Raw genomic sequence first — 18,544 nt, forward strand, 5'->3', positions numbered from 1 at the left:
CCTCACAGGGCACTCGGTCAAGCAGTCACTTTACAGTAGATGAATTTCTACTTCTGGTATCAGGACACATGAGCAGTGGGTAGAGAATTGCTGTGTGCTTACAGCATGAGTAATTCTGATACACTGTGGAAAATGAATCCTGAAATGGTTCCATTTTGGTCTTCTCAGGAAAACTGCTCTCTTTTTTTAAATATCTTTTTTATTTATTTTTAAAAGATATATAGGTCACACAAAATGTAACATTAAAAAAACATAGAGGATTCCCATATGTCCCACTTCCCACACCTCCCACTTTTCCCCACATTAACAACTTCTTTCATTAATGTGGTATATTCACTGCAATTGATGAACACATTTTGGAGCATTGCCACTAAGCATGGATTATAGTTTGCATTGTAGTTTATACTCTCTCCCAGTTCATTTGGTAGGTTATGGCAGGATATATAATGTCCTGCATCTGTCCCTGCAATATAATTCAAGACAACTCTAAGTCCTGACAATGCTCCCATATTACACCTCTTTTTCATTCTCCCTGCCTTCAGCAACTCCAGTGGACACTGTCTCCACATCAGTGATATAATTTCTTCTATTGCTAGAATCATGATAAGTCTATAGTAGAATACTAGTAAGTCTACTCTAGGCCATATTTTATTCCCCAAATCTGAGGATTCTGGGTGGTGATGACCACTCTACATTTAATTGAGAGGGGATTTTGATCTCACATGGCTGACAGATGGACTTTCCTCGAAAGCTGCTCTTTTTATGAAGATTATAAAAACTTTATCTTTGTTCACAAGCCTCTCTTGGTGCTGGGGTTTAGTGTATACTCAGGGGACCTGAATCTCTGGACTGACCATGTGATAGCCAGGCCCTGAGCCTCAACAGATTTGCAACTACTACTCTCTGGTTTATTGGACTTACTCCAGCCAGCTAACAGGGAGGTGAAGAAGGTAAATCACCACAGCAGAGAGCCAAGAGTGCCTACAACTGCAAACATGAGAATTGTATCCATCATCCAAGTGGAATCGAAGCACCCTCTCAATACAGAGGTCGCGTGGACATAACCATCCCAGGGTCCACAGAATGGAGGAATATAGATTAGAGTGGACTTACTGATTCTCTATTCTGGAACTAATGCGATTAGTAGTGGAAGTAAATGTAGCACTGAGATGGAGAAAGTGGCCATGATAGCTGCTGAGAGTGGAAAGGGGAAGAAGAGATGTGATGTGAGGGCATTTTCAGGACTTGGAGGTGTCCTGGGTGGTACTTCAGGGACAGTTACTGGACATTGTATGTCCTCCCATGGCCCACTGGGTGGACTGTGGGAGAGTGTGGGCTATGATGTGGACCACTGACCATGTGGTGCAGCAGTGCTCAGAGATGTATTCACCAAGTGCAATGAATGTCCCATGATGATGGAGGATGTTGTGGTTTGGGGAGGAGTGGGGTGAGACAGGTGGGGGGTATAGGAGGACCTCATATTTTTTTAATATAACATTAAAAATTAATTAATTAATTAATTTAAAAAATATCTAAGGAAAAAAAATAAAATAAAAACTTTAAATAAAGCCTTACTATCTCCACCCCATGGAACACAAAAATGTTTGCTTTGGTTATCATTTACCACTTCAGAGCTTTTTAAATCATATTTATTTAATTGACTGCCTATTTTCCTAAACTCCTAGTAGAGGAGATACAGAGATTGGTGAGCTGAAGCACAAAATTACTGCAAGAGTCCTTAAAAACTATAGACCATCAGCCCCTTAGGTGGATGTTTAAGTAATTACATTTATTTGAAGTTTAATTTTGAAAAATGTTCTGAGGTTGTGAGCATGATCAAAAAGCTAGAAATAAGATACCAGAAATCATAACATCAGTGAGGATGTCAATGTTTCAAATTCTGGTAAGAACAACCTCTCCGAGAGAGTATTTTAGACATACCTCTATTTAAATGCTGGTTTTGCCACTTATCAGCAATATGATTTTTGAGTATTACTAAAACTTCCTTAGTTTCAGTATCCTTACCAATGATGTAGGGTTAACAATAATAGTCAGTCCCAAGGGTTATTATGAGGAGTAACTGAAATAATAGATATTTGATGTCAGACACAAAGTAAGTTCAATGAGATCATTATTACTAATAACTATGATGAAAATAGCAGATTACATTGACTTACTATCTTCTAGTTCCTCACCTCTTTTGACTCCTTTAATCCACCCTTTGATCCTAGGAGGTAGGTAGTATTATTGTTTGCAATGTACAGATGAGAAAATGAAGCACAGTGTGATTAAATAACTTCCTCAGGATCGCACAGCTAGTAAGTTGTGAAGCCCATGTGCGAACTGAGGGGTTCCAGCTACTGAGCATGAGCTTGAAACCACCACAGCAGGTAGCCTAGATCAAACCACTCCCTATTTCACACTGCACATTATCTCCTATGGTATGCTCGTACCACCCCATGAGCTGGCTGTTCTGGATAGTACAAAGGGACAAAAATGGAGTATCTCTAAGGACTTGAAAATAATACTGCCCTTCCAGTTGAACTAGAACCAGCTCAGAGTAGGTTAGATCAGAGACACCCAGCTCTACTTTGAAGAGTGTGGAATTCAGCAGAGGTTCCTGAGCCTTCACCAGGCTGATGGAACTAACGCACCTGAGAAAGACTGTGTCAGCAGCGGGATCTGGGAAAAGCACCCGTCTGAGCGGGTACATCCTGGGGAGAGCCCTCTCCTGGCTTCCAGTCTTTCAACACATTCAGTTCATCCATTTGGTAGATACGTATTTTTGAGCCCCTACTATGTGTCCATCTCTGTGCTAGATGCTTGAGATACCTCCATGAACAAAGATCTCTGCTCTTACGGAGCATGCGTTGTAACAGGAGAGAGGACAATAAAAAACCCCACACACATAAATTTGGATCATATCTGCTATCCATATCACTCTCTGAATTGGAATATGCAGGTCTGAGAATAGTAGGAGGTCCTGGCAAGATGACCATAGAAAGGCTCCTTGGCACAATCCCCAGTTAGTCAGCCATTCCATCTAAGCCAGCTTCATCAGAGTTGTTTCTCTTTTAAACTGTGCTTCCAATAGTGAGCAGCAACAGGCTCTGAAATCATTATGAACTTTCAGATCTGGGACTATATTTCTGAATTCCATACCTATTAGTAAATGTTACAGGTTAGGAATCTGAGGCTTAGAGAATTAAAATGACTTGCTCTATATTGCATAGAAGATATTAAATTGGGCAAGATAAAAATTATATGTATGTCTATACTACTCAGTTCTTGGCAAGGTTACATGAGAGCCAAAGCCTCATTTACTATTGGTAGAAATGAAAATTAATAAAATCCTATGGAATCCAATTTAACAATTTATTTTAAAAGTATTAAAAATCTTTATATTCTACATTAAATTCCTTCCTACAAAGTTATACTAAGAAATTAATCAAATATGTATGACATGTTTTGTTATTTATAATAGTGAGAAATTAAAAATAATCTAAATATCTAGTGTATAAGTTAAAGATTGACTGAGCACAGAAAATTTAATCTGAAAAAGCAGATTATAAAATGGCAATAATAATAATTTATAATTTTATAAAGATTGAGTATATGTAGGCGTACATATGAACAGAAGAAGGTTAGAAGGATATAGTCCAGGGTGTTAATAGTGGTTATATAATGGAATTCAATGTGACTATTTTTTGTTTTTCTGTATTTTCTATTTCTTTTAAAATATCAATAATAAAAACAAACACTGATCATTAGTCAGTGCTATTATGCTATACAATAGACATTCATTGTGCTATTTAATCCCCATAACCCTATGAATTAGGTATTATAATTATCCCCTTTTTACAAATGAGAAAATTGGGATTCAGAGAGGTTAACTAACTTACCTAGGGTCACTTAGGTAGCTTATGAAAGAGGTGGATTTGAACCTGGGCAGTCAATGTCAAAACCACCAACTCTACACTACTTTGAATTGCTTTTGAAATCATGAGACTCAAGTATGCATGGATAAAAGCAAATAATTTCTTTTCTCCAAATCATACCTAAAATAACATCATTCCATTTACTTCCTTGAGATAATATAAAAACCAACCACACCAACCAAACAAACAAAACCCAAATGTCTAGTCTAGTAGAGGCACAATAGAGTCATTGCCATACCTCTAACAATGGTCATTATAAAAGCTAGTATTTACTGTGCACATACTATGTGCTGGGCACTTCTTACAAATGTCATTTATTTATATTGTCATTGTTTTCATCATCTACATTTTTTTTATTTAATTGCCTTTTTTTAAAAAGATACATAGATCACAAAAAATATTATATTAAAAAAATATAAGAGGTTCCCATACACCCCACCCCCCACCCCACTCCTCCCACTTCACCAACCTCTTTCATCATTGTGGCACATTCACTGCATTTGGTGAATACATTTTGGAGCACCGCTGCACCTCATGGATTATGGTTTACATGGTGGTTTACACTCTCCTCCAGTACATTCAGTGGGTTATGGCAGGATATACAGTGTCCAGCATCTGTCCCTGCAATATCATTCAGGACAGCTCCAAGTCCCGAAAATGCCCCCACATCACGTCTCTTCTTCCCTCTCCCTGCCCTCAACCACTACCATATTAATGACAAAAACCAACTCGTTATCAAGATATTTACTGAGATGTCAAAAAAGAATCCACTAGCAAACACCATATTCTCACAGAGTGGTTTATTTCATCAGCACCCCACAGGAAGCATGTCCGATGGCATAGGCTAGAGCGCAGAAGTCGTCAGATGGGGAGGGGGAATCTCGAGGAGCGCAGTGCGCACAGCGCCAGGATGACAGCAGCCCCGAGCACCTTGTCCTCCTGAGAGCAGTCTGGCATTCGTGACAGTCTGGGTTACAGGGTTGGACAGAAGCAGGAGTGACTCACGAAAAGCAAAATTGTCGATAACACTGATTTCAGCAACTCTCCACTTAGTGCTGTTCTTTGAAACTTAGAGTGCTGGGGATATAGAATGGACAGCCATGATCTGCCCTCAAAGAACAGAGTCACAGGATGGCGTCACGTCGCTTGCTCTAATGTAAGGTATTAGGTAAATGGGGATTGAAAAAACTGCTCAGTGCAACGTTGCTTGTTTTACTGATTATGATGCACTATTAATTTTAACTTTCATGCACTTGTTTCACATTATTAAAGCCCCACGCGTAAAGGCATGAACTGAAAATATTTCAAAACAACAAAGTTCCAGAAGATGCAGTAGCTTAGATAATTTTCAAATGTGTCATCTAAATTCCAGTATCTTTAACAAAGAATACATCTTACTTAAAAAAAAAAAATAGCCCTGATCCAGCTATGAATAGATCTGTGGCACAGGCATTTTTTTCTAATTGGTAGAGGACACAACTGGGTAAGCATGAAGGGTCAAAACAGCCACATATCTGCCTGGGAAAGAAGGTGACCCAAGGTCCCTCATGGAGTTCTCTCTGCACTGGGAAAACTCAGCATCAACGGGCTCTGGAGTCAATGATCATTATGATCTGCAACTAGACTTCCGAATTCTATATCCAAATATTTTCCTTTTGATACAGTAAGTATCTTTCCCCATTTATTTGTGCACATTTACATTAGTTTACCCAGGCTGCTGTAACAAATCGCCTCAAAGTTGGTGGCTTACAACAACAGAAATGTCTTCTCTCACAGTTCTGGAGACCAGAAGTCCAAAGTGAGTATCACTCCCTCTGGGAACTTTAGAGAAAAGGGTGTTCCTTGCCTCTTTCAGATTCTGATGGCTGACAGCATTCCTTGGCTTGTTGCATTGCTCTAAACTTCAAAGCCAGCATCTTCAAATCTCCCTCTGCTCCATCTTCACCTGGCCTTCTCCTCTATGTGTCCAATCTCCCTTTGTTTTCCTCTTAGGAGGACATACGTGATTGCATTTAGAACCCACCCATGTAATCTAGGATAATCTCCATCTCAAGATTCTTGCCAGGGAAGGTAACAATCACAGATTACAGGGATTATAATGTGGGCATCTATTGAGGGGGGCCATTATTCAATCTATCCAAATGTTTTAGAGATAATTTTGATTTCACATTTTCTCTTTTTTTCTGGGGCATGAATTTAAGGATGATACCTCACTGGAGAGGTCATGAATTCTTTTTTATTTAAGTTTATTATTCATATGGGAACATACATAGAGAGGTCATAGATTTTTAGTGCAGGGTTGAAAGGGATCAGGAAGGCTTTTTAGCCAAATTCATTAATTCATTCACTCATACATTCATTAATTTGCTCATTCATTCATTCAACATATATTTACCAACAGACATAATTCCTACTTTCAGTAAGCTCACATTTTATTGAGGTTGCCAAATATTTAATAACCAATTCATAATTTATTATTTTATTAATATTGGGATTAAGCATTATGGAGAGAAGTACAGGGCACTATAAGAGTATAACTAGGGGACTCGTCTTGGGGTCCAGGGAAGGCTTCCTTGGGCAAGTGCACATTTGGGCTGAGATCTGAAGGAGGATAGGAGATAAGAAAGCAAATATGGGGAAGCAGACTTGACCCAGGGGTTAGGGCATCCGTCTACCACATGGGAGGTCCACGGTTCAAACCCTGGGCCTCCTTGACCCGTGTGGAGCTGGCCCATGTGCAGTGCTGATGCGGCAAGGAGTGCCGTGCCACGCAGGGGTGCCCGCCACGTAGGGGAGTCTCACGCGCAAGGAGTGCGCCCCATAAGGAGAGCCGCCCAGCACGAAAGAAAGTGCAGCCTGCCCAGGAATGGCGCCACACACATGGAGAGCTGACACAACAAGATAACGCAACAAAAAGAAACACAGATTCCCGTGCCGCTGACAACAGAAGTGGACAAAGAAGAACACGCAGCAAATAGACACAGAAAACAGACAACTGGGCGGGGGGAGGGGAGAGAAATAAATAAAATAAATATATCTTAAAAAAAAAAAGCAAATATGGGTGTGGAGATTTGTGCAAACATCCTGAGGCCTGTGTAAGAAACTGAGAGGAGGCGGCCAGTGCAGATCACAGAGATAAAGGAAGAGAGGTGATGAGACTTGGCTGCTGAGAGGGCTTTTGGTCTTTATTTTATGAGCAAGGGGAAGGTTGGAATCATTTTAAGTCAGGCTGTGTGTGTGTATATGTGTGTGCACATGCATACATGTTTCTATCAGCTGGGGAATACTGAGGGGGAAACTTATTTCATGGGGGAGATCACAAATTCAATTTTGGAAATTTTGCGATTAAGGAGCTAGTGAAACATCCATGGGAGAAACTGTTGTATATAGAGATTTGGATCTCAGTGAGGGATTTGTGCAGGACACAGATTTGATAGACATTGTGTGGTGTGTTGTTGCAGTTTTGGATGTGAATGAAAGCCCCCAAAGAAGATAAAATATAAAAGGGCTCACAGGGAAATGGACTTGGCCCAGTGGTTAGGGCGTCCGCCTACCACATGGGAGGTCCGTGTTTCAAACCCTGGGTCTCCTTGACCCGTGTGGAGCTGGCCCATGTGCAGTGCTGATGAGGGCAAGGAGTGCCGTGCCACGCAGGGGTGTCCCCCACATAGGGGAGCCCCACACGCAAGGAGTGCGCTCCGTAAGGAGCCGCCCAGCGCAAAAGAAAGTGCAGCCTGCCCAAGAATGGCGCTGCCCACACGGAGAGCTGACACAACAAGATGACGGAATAAAAAGAAACACAGATTCCCGTGCCGCTGACAACAACAGAGGCGGACAAAGAAGAAGATGCAGCAAATAGACACAAAGAACAGACAACTGGGGTGGGGGGGGGGAGGGGAAATAAATAAATAAATAAATCTTAAAAAATAAAAATAAAAAATAAAAGGGCTCACAATTGAGGCTTGGGAAACTCCAGCATTTGAAGTTTAGATAAAAGAAGATAAGCCAGCAGAGGACACCAAGAGGCAATCAACATAGATATGAGTGGAAATCTAGCAGAGTGTCACAGAATTCAAGGGAAGAAAATATTTCAAGAAGGGCATAATAAAGTTGAATGGTGCCAAGAGGTTCATTTTATTTAGAGCCATTATAAGCGTGTGTGTGGGTAGGGTAAGGCAAGATGAGAATGAGTTGAGGAGTCTGTGGGAAAAGAAAAAAAAAAAAAAACCTGAAATAGGCAACATACCTAATTTTTCTGAGAAGTTTCATTGTAAGAAGAGCCAAGTATGTCTCCAGACAGAGAAGGGGAATTGGGTGAGGCTCAAAGGAGTGTAAAGGAGTGAGATCGAAACTGTGAAATTCACATCTCGTCGTGGCTCATAAACAGAGGTCTTGCTTTACCAAGATTAGTGAGATGAGGCGAGGGGTCTGACTTTGGGTGGTAGAATTATACAAGGCTTAGAGGGTCCATGGGGCCAGGTGGCTCCAACAGGTATCAAAGGGATGATTCTTCTCTTTTGTCACTGTTTCTTGCATTCCATTTAAACATACACAGAATTGTCTATTGTGAAAGGCTTTACCAATCCTATGAGAAATGCAAAGATGAGTCATACATGGTTCCTCACCTCAGGAAGGGGAGATGAGTCACAAACATAAGTAGAAATTTTATCTCTGAGCAGTGCAGATCAATGGCACTGAGTTCACGAGGGAGGGGACGCTCTGTTACTCTTTGAGAGGAAGATGGCGTATTTGCTGAACCTGCAGGTATATCCAAGTAGGGAAATGGCCAGCAATGTTCCACCTAAATGGAGGAAGTCCCAACTACTGTTGTTTTTCCTGGACTATACAATCTTTCCTATTGAAGATCATTTCTTCTTGAAACAGTACAAAGAGCCAGTAGGCAAACAAATGAAACCCTTCCTTTGGCAAACCAGGGAACCATGTGCCATCTCCACCACTGCAGCAATGAGAGGAAAAGACCTGTCCTGGTTAAGGTGTGGCTCCACTATGACTCTAGCCTCAGCACCCAGTTTGAGCTGTCCTGCCCCCAGGAGCCCAAGAAGTGTGTGAAGCCTTCTGTTGTAGCTGAAGCAAGTGCTCAGACCTAACGCTGCAAGATGTCCCCTTTGGCCTACTCTTCCCACTGCCCTCTTGACTTAGTCCACTCTGCTCGAGGATGGGGAAAAGAAGAGGACAGTTGAGTCAGCTGGGTGCAAGTGGATATTAGAAGAAAATGGACCTCCTTCAGCTTTCCTATGGCCAGGTGTGCCACTGTCCAGCTCCTCCATCTAGCTCATCTTGTACAAGGAACAAGGAAAACTGCAGACTTCCTGCCCTTCATCCCCTCCTCTGAAAGGCGTGGAGTGGGAAGGACTTTAGAGGAAGAAGATGGTTCTATGAAAGTTTTTGTCCCCTGGTTGGAAGAGGAGGTGGGCAGGGAGTGGGGTGGCAGAAAGATGAAGGCAAGTGATGAGGGGAGGGTATATTGTCAGGGACAGACACTTATGTGTTGAGGTTGGGTAATTCTGTGCCAGGACATTCTACCACCCGAACATTTTGTGCAAACACCACCACTAAGACTACCATGCCATCACAATTCTCTCCATCCCTGGCCTATACTCACTTCTGAGCTGCCATCTGACCACCACATGGAACCTTGGTTCTTCTCAAGGCACCTGCCTGTCATTGGTGGTGGGCTATCTGGCCCTTGGAACTGAAGGTGGTGATGGTAGAAATCAAATCAGATTTAGGAAACAGGGCAGGCAGAAAGAACAGCAGGGAGAAAAACTACATTTATTGAGTACTACTATAACATGGTTTTCATATATATATATAATTTAATCTTCACATGCAAATACACACACAAAACAGTTGGGCAGCCATCATGATTCTTGTTTTATAGACAAGGAAAATCAACAAGTGATAGGGATGAGATTTTACCACATGTTCCTCTCCTTTCTTTATTATTTGATACTAAGTAGAAAATTTATCATATCTTTTGCCTTGGTTTGCCAAAATCTAAACAACCAAGTACTATGCTCTGTTTCTGGTAGAATGCTTTAGAAATTAATACCACAATGGAACCAGCTCTTTGAGGGTTGGAAATGGCCTAGAAGACCTTCTTTTCAGGCATTTAACTTGGCTGTAAGAGGGTATGGAAAATGCTGTGCCTTCTGTGATTTGTCCTCCAAGCCAGTTCTATATCTGGCTTCCTGTGGGCCTGGAAATGGTCCCCATGTTGTTTTTTTATTTTTTTTTTATTTTTTTTTTATTGACTTTATAATAATATTACATTAAATATATATATATATGAGGTCCCATTGAACCCTACCACCCCCACCCCACCTCTCCCCCCTCCCCAGCAACACTCCTTCCCATCATTATGACACATCCATTGCATTTGGCAAGTACATCTTTGGGCACCTCTGCACCTCATGGTCAATGGTCCACATCATGGCCCATACTCTCCCCCATTCCATCCAGTGGGCCCTGTGAGGATTTACAATGTCCAGTGATTGCCCCTGAAGCACCATCCAGGGCAGCTCCATGTCCCAAAGACGCCTCCACCTCTCATCTCTTCCTGCCTTTCCCCATCCCCATGTTGTTTTGAGAATGGAAACAACAGACGAGTGGTTGTGAAGAAATACACTGTCCTTTAATCATGCTTCAGGTCCCAGGCCCTGGGACCTTGGGATCCTTGGGACAAGGTTTAATAAATCCATTTCCCACCCACTGTGATACCCACTTGCCTGCAAACTTCCCATTCTCCTGGGCCTCCCATGGAGGCTTCAGTTACCTTTGCACTTTTGTGCCAATTCTTGCTCCTACAGCCTGTGAAATTCCCTGCAGGAAATCAAATAACCCTTCTGTGAAGTGCTTCAAGGCTCTTGGAAGAAATGTGATGTAAATCCCAAGCATGAATATGGAATGGGCATAAATCGCAAATGTTGGCAGGCAGGGAGATGTAGTGATTTACCGCAAGATGAACTTCACAAGGGTAAGAACTTGACTAGGCATCCTAATTATATGTCAACTCATATTTACTACCTGGATCATTTCTGAACCCTAACCCAGCACAGAGCCCCAGTCTGCAGCTTCTGACTTACCTGAAGCACACCCAGGGTGGAGACAGAGAGAAGCATTGTGCGACACAGCCACATTCACTAAAGGCACCATGCACCCCACATGATAAGGCTTTTACAGAGCTTGTCAGCCAGTGCCAGCATCCTGGGATGTGGCTCCTAAAATGCTCTGAGTGACCTCACCTTCTCACTTCTCTATTCCCCAGGCATCCTGCCCTCTCCTCCTTTCAGAAAATTGTGCTCATTGCTCACTGGGTATCATCACTACTTTCTCGCCTCAATCCCTCTCTCAACTTGTATTCCCAACCATCCCTTGACCCAGTTTGCAAAGCTTTCTCCTTTGTTTTATCAGGTCTTAAACACCACCCGCGCATTCTTCCTGTGCTCAGCTTACCTGACTAATTTGAAGACAGACAACAAAGGTGGGTCTCTCTGCCTTCTCTCCATTCCCACCCCTGCTCTATGCACACAATTGCCTAGTCTTGTTAGGTGTTAAGGGGTTACAAAGATGGGTCATATGTGGCTTCTGTCCTCTAGGAGCTCACAGCTGGAGGGGAGAGACAAGCAACTTGTGTAAATAAGTTGACTACTAAGTGAAAAATGGCAACTTCAGTAAGGAAGCTAAAGTGAGTTGGGGTTCAGAGGAGGGAGGGTGAACCATGGTCTGGTGGAAGAAGGAGGTGAGTCTTTACTGGAGCAGGTGGGGTCAGATGAGAATTGTGGTAGGAGGAGAAGAGGTGCAGTCACCAGAGGAAAAGGTAGCATGAGCCACCACAAGTGAGTAGTAATGCACAGTGTATAGACATTGATGGCTGGGCAATTCATCTGGGTGGATTCTTCTACTACGTGTTGCAATATAGTCCAATTCAGTGGTTCTCAAATTTTGCTGCATATTAGAATCATGTGGGGAGCTTTAACAATCATGGTGCCCTCCAGACTAAATAAATCAGAATCTCTGGATGTTGGACCTAGGTATTAGTATTTTTAAAATCTTCTCTGTGATTCCAATATGCCATCCAGGGTCAAGAACCCTTGTTCTATGACCAATCACTTGGGGATCTTGTTAACATGCAGATTCTAAGTCAGTAGGTCTGGCATAGGGCCTGAGATCCTGCAATTCTAACAAGCTCTCAGGTGGTACAGAAGCTGCTGGTCCTGCCCACAGGTAGAGTAGGGAGATTCAAATAAGGATGCCCTTAAGGAAGCAAATAATAATTCAGTCACTTCTGTACCTTACGGGCACCACTGAATTCACAAATAGAGCTTGACTGAAAGGCAATTAATTCAGGTCTACATACAAACAAGGACTTAATACCTATTGTTTGGTGACTTTGTTTCCCTGCTGATTTGTGGAAGAGAGAGGATGATTGAATAGTGCTTGAAGATTCGAGATGACATTACCACTCAACTCCAATTTGTAACTCCTTGAAGAAGAAAATGAAAGCAAGGAAAGGGGGAAGAAGGAGGGAAAGAATATCTCCTCCACCAAAATGTAAAATTTAACAGATTTCCATTATTTCATTGATCTGTGGCTCCTTTGAGATGGGTGTTTCCTAGGTAGAGAAGGATGGAGAAGACCATTGCTTTGATCTCATTACATCTGACATTTGTCATTGTGAAGTCCCACTGAGTATGCAAAAGTCATAAGGAGAATTCTCAAACTTGAAAAAAAATATTTTAAAATCCTAGCAAACATAGCTACTAACCATGGTTTCCATTTTGGTTTACATTATGGTTTATATTTTTGACTGTACACTTTTCTAAATTTTTAGTTACATTTTGCTTTACATTATGGTTTACATTTTAGACTATACACTTTTATAAATTTTTGTTGAAATTTAACATGGCTTATAGCCATCATTGCACGATCTTGTGGAACACTTCCATTGCCCTCCAATTACCCCCTCTGACAACTGAGGGAGTACTGAGTTCCTTGCCAGGAGGACTCTGTCACATTCCCTGATGGAATAGCAATAATCCCCCAAGTGCAAGGGCAAAGACCAGTGAAGAAGGATGGTCCAATGATGGACCTTGATATTGATGACTATGCTTGTGAGCCTGTTGTGCTTGAAATTTCAACTAAGCCTAGAGCTGTAGGGTGCCTAAGAGTTATCTCCTGACAGCATCCTTGTTGCTCAAATGTGGCCACTCTTTAAGCCAAGCTCAGCATGTTAATGCATTACCTTCCCCCCAGCATGGGACATGACTCCCAGGGATGAGCCTCCCTGGTGCCGAGGAATTACTACCAATCACCAGCTGGTGAAGCAACTAGAAAAAGACCTTGAATGAAAGGGGGAAATGGTAAGACAAATGAGTTTATAGGGCTAAGAGACTTCAAAATGAGTCAGAAGGTCATCAGAGGGATTGCGCTTATGCACACCTCAGCAAGATCCCAGAGACAGCCAAAGTAGATATGACCCCAGGTACTGGTGCACCTGAGGGTTACAGGGACACACAGGTTCTACAATTATGGCAGGTGGCTCTGGAGTTCAGAGCCTTGCCAGTGGGCCCTACTTTGGAATTTGTGTTCCTGAGTGTGATGGATTTTTACTCAGATGTGACCTTTCTACACATGCCTCTCTGTCACTTTTACTGAACCTGTGGTTAGCACTAGGGTTGGTGTATACTCAGGAGACTTGAATCTCTGGACTGGCCATGTGCTAGCTGGGTCCTGAGCCTCAGCAGAGCTGCAACACCTACTCTTTGGTTTGTTGGACTTACCCAGGTCAGCTAATAAGGGGGTGAAGATGGTCAACCACTATACCAGGGAACTGAGATTGTCTACAACTACAAGCAAGAGAATTGCTTCCATCAGCCATATGGGATCTAAGTCTCCTCTCAATTTAGGGTCCTCCATCCCAGAGCCCTCAGTATGGAGGAATAAAATATGGATTAGAGTGGACTTACTGGTATTCTACTTTAGAACTATTGTGACTCTAGCAATGGAACTATATCATTGATGTGGAGACAGCAGCCACGAGAGTTGCAAAGGGCAAGGAGAAGGAAGAAGAGGTGAGATGTGGGGGCATTTTCAGGACTTGGAGTTGTCCTGAATGATATTGCAGGGACAGATGCAGGACATTATATGCCCTGCCATAACCCACTGACTGGGAGATAATATAAACTACAATGTAAACTATAGTCCATATGGTGTAACTGTGCTCCAAAATGTATTCACCAAATGGAATGAAGGTGCCACAATCATGAAAGAGGTTGTTGATGTGGGAGAAGTGGGGTGGGGGTGGAGTGTGGGGTATATGAGAACCTCTTATATTTTTTACTGTAACATTTTTTTGTGATCTATGCATTTTTTTTTTAAAAAGACAAATAAAAATTTTAAAATTAAAAAAAAACTTAGCAAAAATTGTATGTTATAGGAATACTGTGCCAGTTACATAAAACAACAGATTTCCTTGCTTTAGGCTGAATTATATCAAATCAGAAGATAACATGAAGATCAAAGCTCTGAATGGAAATACAAGTGTGTGTGTGGACACATGTCTGTGTGCTATACACACATATGTATATGCTTACGTGCATATACATATACACACGAAAACATGTACACATATACATATAATATTTGATTAAAAACAAGAAGGGAAACAAAAAATATTCCAAAGCAAGAAATTCACCCAGACCAAAACAGCAAGGGAGGTCCCCTCTGCCCTGTACACCCATTCCTGGCCCTGGTTGGCTACTCTTCACCTTTGAAAACACATGCTGTCATTCATCCTCTCCCTTCATGGGAGGTGGGTAAAACCAAGGTCCATTATTCTCCTTTTACAGATGAAGTAACAGCCAAAAGAGGGGTCGAGGCTGACCCACCACCACACAAGCTATGCACCACCATTTTCCTCAAATGTTAAACTGAAAGACTGTTTTTGTCTTTTAGAGAGGGGAAAAGAAAGGACTTATAAATGATCTGCCCCAGAATTCCCTTATTCTACACATACAGAAACCAAGACCCCACCAGGTTAATGGCTTGGTCAATGCCACACCAAATCTGGTTGGTGGCAGAGCCAAGATGGAATTTAGTTTTCTTCTAAAGAGAGTTTTCCAGACTCAGCAGTTTCCAGACTCTCTGCTGGATTTCAGAAAGGGAAGAAAAGCTGTTTTGAATATAACTTGCTTAACCGATCACTCACTGAGAAATCTGTATCCATTTTCATATTCCCCAAAGCACGTTTATGTTTTTCAGCTTTACTATTTGGAACCCAAAAGCCAACTGCTGGTTGCAGTAGAAGTAAATAACAAGAAAATACACCTTTTTGGATTTTCCCCAATCAGATCTATTTCCCAGCAAGTGGCAAACTCATAAATAATGGAGATGTTTAAAACATATTTAGTTGAAATTAAGATGTGACACTATGTACTATTTAATTGATGGCTTTAAAATACATTATCATTATCAGTGGCAGGACCGGATGGACAATTTATCTCAGGAATGATGAAAATCAAACATCAATTCCTTGCCCTGATTCTTCTTTTTCAACCATGTCAACATGTTTTTGAAATCTTTTTTATCTAGAAGGGAGGGCTTCAAATGACCTGCTTTGCTTGTGATGCACGGAATACAACTTGTTACTTGAGATCCCTGTGTAGCTGTAAAGCATGCTACTTTTGTCTTATTTCAAATCACTTTTCAGAGCAGACAGACTGTTCTCATGGGCTTCACTTCTAATAACAGAGTTTATCCACTCTCAAATATAGAAGAAACCACCAAAATGCTTTAGAGAACAGGAAAACAATGAAACATAGATCCTTATAAAGAAATTATTCCCTTATAGATCCTGAGCTCTGTAATCACTCTTCCCATTCACTACCCCAGCAGTGCAAGTATCTATTAAAGAAAATAATTTTGATTTGCTAAATCATGCTATTCCCAAATTTTATCAGACATAATATTAATAGACTGGAGTCCAAGGTTGGATCTACATGGGGCCGGCCTGAGCCATTTATGGGAACATTTCTGATAATCACCTGGCCTTCACCACCCCAAGCAACAGGTAGAGTTTATTCTTCTGGACCACCATTTCCACTTCTCCTTCACCAAGTTGTCATGGGGACTGGCTACACACTATGTAGGCATCAAACTGAAATGTAGACAGCCTTAAATGTGCCCATCTGGTTTGTGAACTGAATGGACTTTGCATTTAGCAGTAAGACAGAACCTGGTGGTGTGAACCACATGCAGAAGAGGGCCAAGGATGAATGGGCCAAGTGTCGATGATTTGTTTTCTTAACCACTCCATTCCTCTGGGGGAACATAGGATCTGCTATTATCAAATGTTATTTGATCTTTAAGGATACAATACAGTAAGAGAAAATAAGTGTCTTCTCCTTTATATAAAAACAATGATTGGAGAAAGAGGAAAGAATTGAGTTGATTTATTAAGCCACTCAATACATTATTTATTGAATACCTGCTATTATAATAATACATTATTTATTGAATACCATGCCAGGTACTGGGGGTAAAATGGTAAAAATGATAATAGGCAGTCTACTGGGGTACACAGAGAAGTGACCAGACTGTCACTTTGTAGCTCTTTGACCATGGGTTAGGTATCTATCTCCTCTTTTCCTCAGTTTCCTTATCCATAAAATGGGGATAATAATAGTACTCACTTTTCTGTTGTTACCAGAGAATTAATGCTTAGTCACCCAGTGGGTTCTTTAATTCTCCCACATTTGTTGAAAAACACAAAAAGCCATTTACCATTAACCATCTTATTCAAAGAACCAGTGATCTGAAAAGGCTCAGATTAGGGAGCCATCAAGAGAAACCTTTAATAGATTGTTTTCCACATAGAAACATATGTTTTCATCTAACTTCACTATATAAAGTTGCCCAAGACCTTACTGGAAAGAGATGACTGCTTTAATGATTCTTCATGATAGGGACTTGGGAATATGGGTGTTTTTGTTGCAGGAATGTATTGGAGTGACTGCCTTTTTCCACACTAGGACACGCAATCCAAATCCCTGCTGAAGAAAGTGGGCAAATACCCAAGCAGATGGTGAAGATGAGCTTGCCAGAAGTTTAAGAGTTTAATAGGCTTCATCATCCACACATTGAAAATATCTAATTAATACGCAATTCTCAAGACCCTGTGAGATGACAAGAGAAGATGATAAGAGAAGACAGCTCTATGGCCAAAGAAGGAGTGTGAGGGGAGGTGGGGGAAGAGGTCAGCAGCAGGGAGGGACACACAGTATCCCCACCTCAGGGCACACTAATGACTTTGTATTAAGCATTAGTTCCATCTCTTCTAAAATTGTTTCTTGCACAAAATACTCTATTAGGAAAATACCTCTTAAGATATTGAAGGAGTTAGAAATGCATTTAGTGAGCAAGAGATGTTGGGTTGAATTTGCTCACTGGGAGGAGGCCAAGAAGCAACATGGCAACCAGAGTTCAGACTTGAAGGATGGACATAAGAAAGAGGAAAAGAAGATTTAAGCTATGTTGCTCCAGAAAGCTGGGGGGAGGGGGGAGTGTTAATTAAGGGGTAAGCATTATAGAGTCAGGTAGGCCTATTGAAAAACTGTCCATGCAGTGGAAAAGGATTACTATGGGAGGTAGTAACTTCTAAGGTTACTTCCAACGCTTCAAACTTTATGTTTCTATAGAATCTGAAGGCACAAATAAAAGCAAAGACTGAGGAGAGGAACATAGGAAACTCTGTAATTGACAGTGTTTTATAGCATGTAGTCAGTTATTAAAGCAAAAATAAAGACAGGTTTGACAGGACCTAAAATCAGTTACCAGGAACTGATTTTGTTAACCAGCACTCTGTTCCTAACTTGACAGTAGCTCCTTCAATAATGCTCAGTTTGGGATTAGAATGAGAACAGATGAAATTATCCTTGTCTGTGTTGAATCCCTCAACCTTCCCAGGAGATGGGAGGAGGAATTCACAAAACTCCTTTAACTCCCCAGGACTGGGGAACAACTCATTTCACTTTCCCAGGGTGATCCTTAGCAGGATGTCCAGTGGCCTCTCCACCACATCTAGCACCAGGGCTTCCTGCTCTGACTTCCAGGAGGACCTCCACTAGCTCTAAGATCAAATTCAGGAATTTATCTAGAACTCTGGTGTTACTCCAGTGTCTATTTCCTTAGTAAAGACACCAATTTCCACCCAGAAAACTGGACACATCCCTCACTCTTTACTGTACCTCTCCCATATGCAACCCAGCACTAAAACTGTCATTTTATCTCTTGAGCCATTCACTATCTAGTCTAGGGAAACACCATGGCACCTCTGGAAATTTCTTTTGCCCCTCAAATGGTCTCATTCTGTCCTCTTGCTTCTCACCAATGCACAGCAAAAACGATCATTCTAAAATACAAATCTGACCATTTATCTCCACGCTTAAGCCCTTTAGTAAATTCTCATTGCTTTGAGGTTAAAGGACAAAATACTTAAGGTGGTTGTTATGCCTTTTCAAATCCATTTTCCACCCTTTCTACCCTGTTCTGTGCTCCAAGAGGCTGGTCTGTATGGGCTCCATCAA

General features: G+C 41.5%; 1 protein-coding gene across 2 annotated transcripts in view; it reads right to left on the reverse strand.

The window, feature by feature from the left end:
• The window catches only part of SLC9A9 (solute carrier family 9 member A9), a 615,414-nt gene that overhangs the window by 452,749 nt on the left and 144,121 nt on the right, over window positions 1-18,544 (reverse strand). The window lies entirely within an intron of this gene.

This window comes from Dasypus novemcinctus, chromosome 4 (genome assembly GCF_030445035.2).
Source record: "Dasypus novemcinctus isolate mDasNov1 chromosome 4, mDasNov1.1.hap2, whole genome shotgun sequence".
NCBI lineage: Eukaryota > Metazoa > Chordata > Mammalia > Cingulata > Dasypodidae > Dasypus > Dasypus novemcinctus.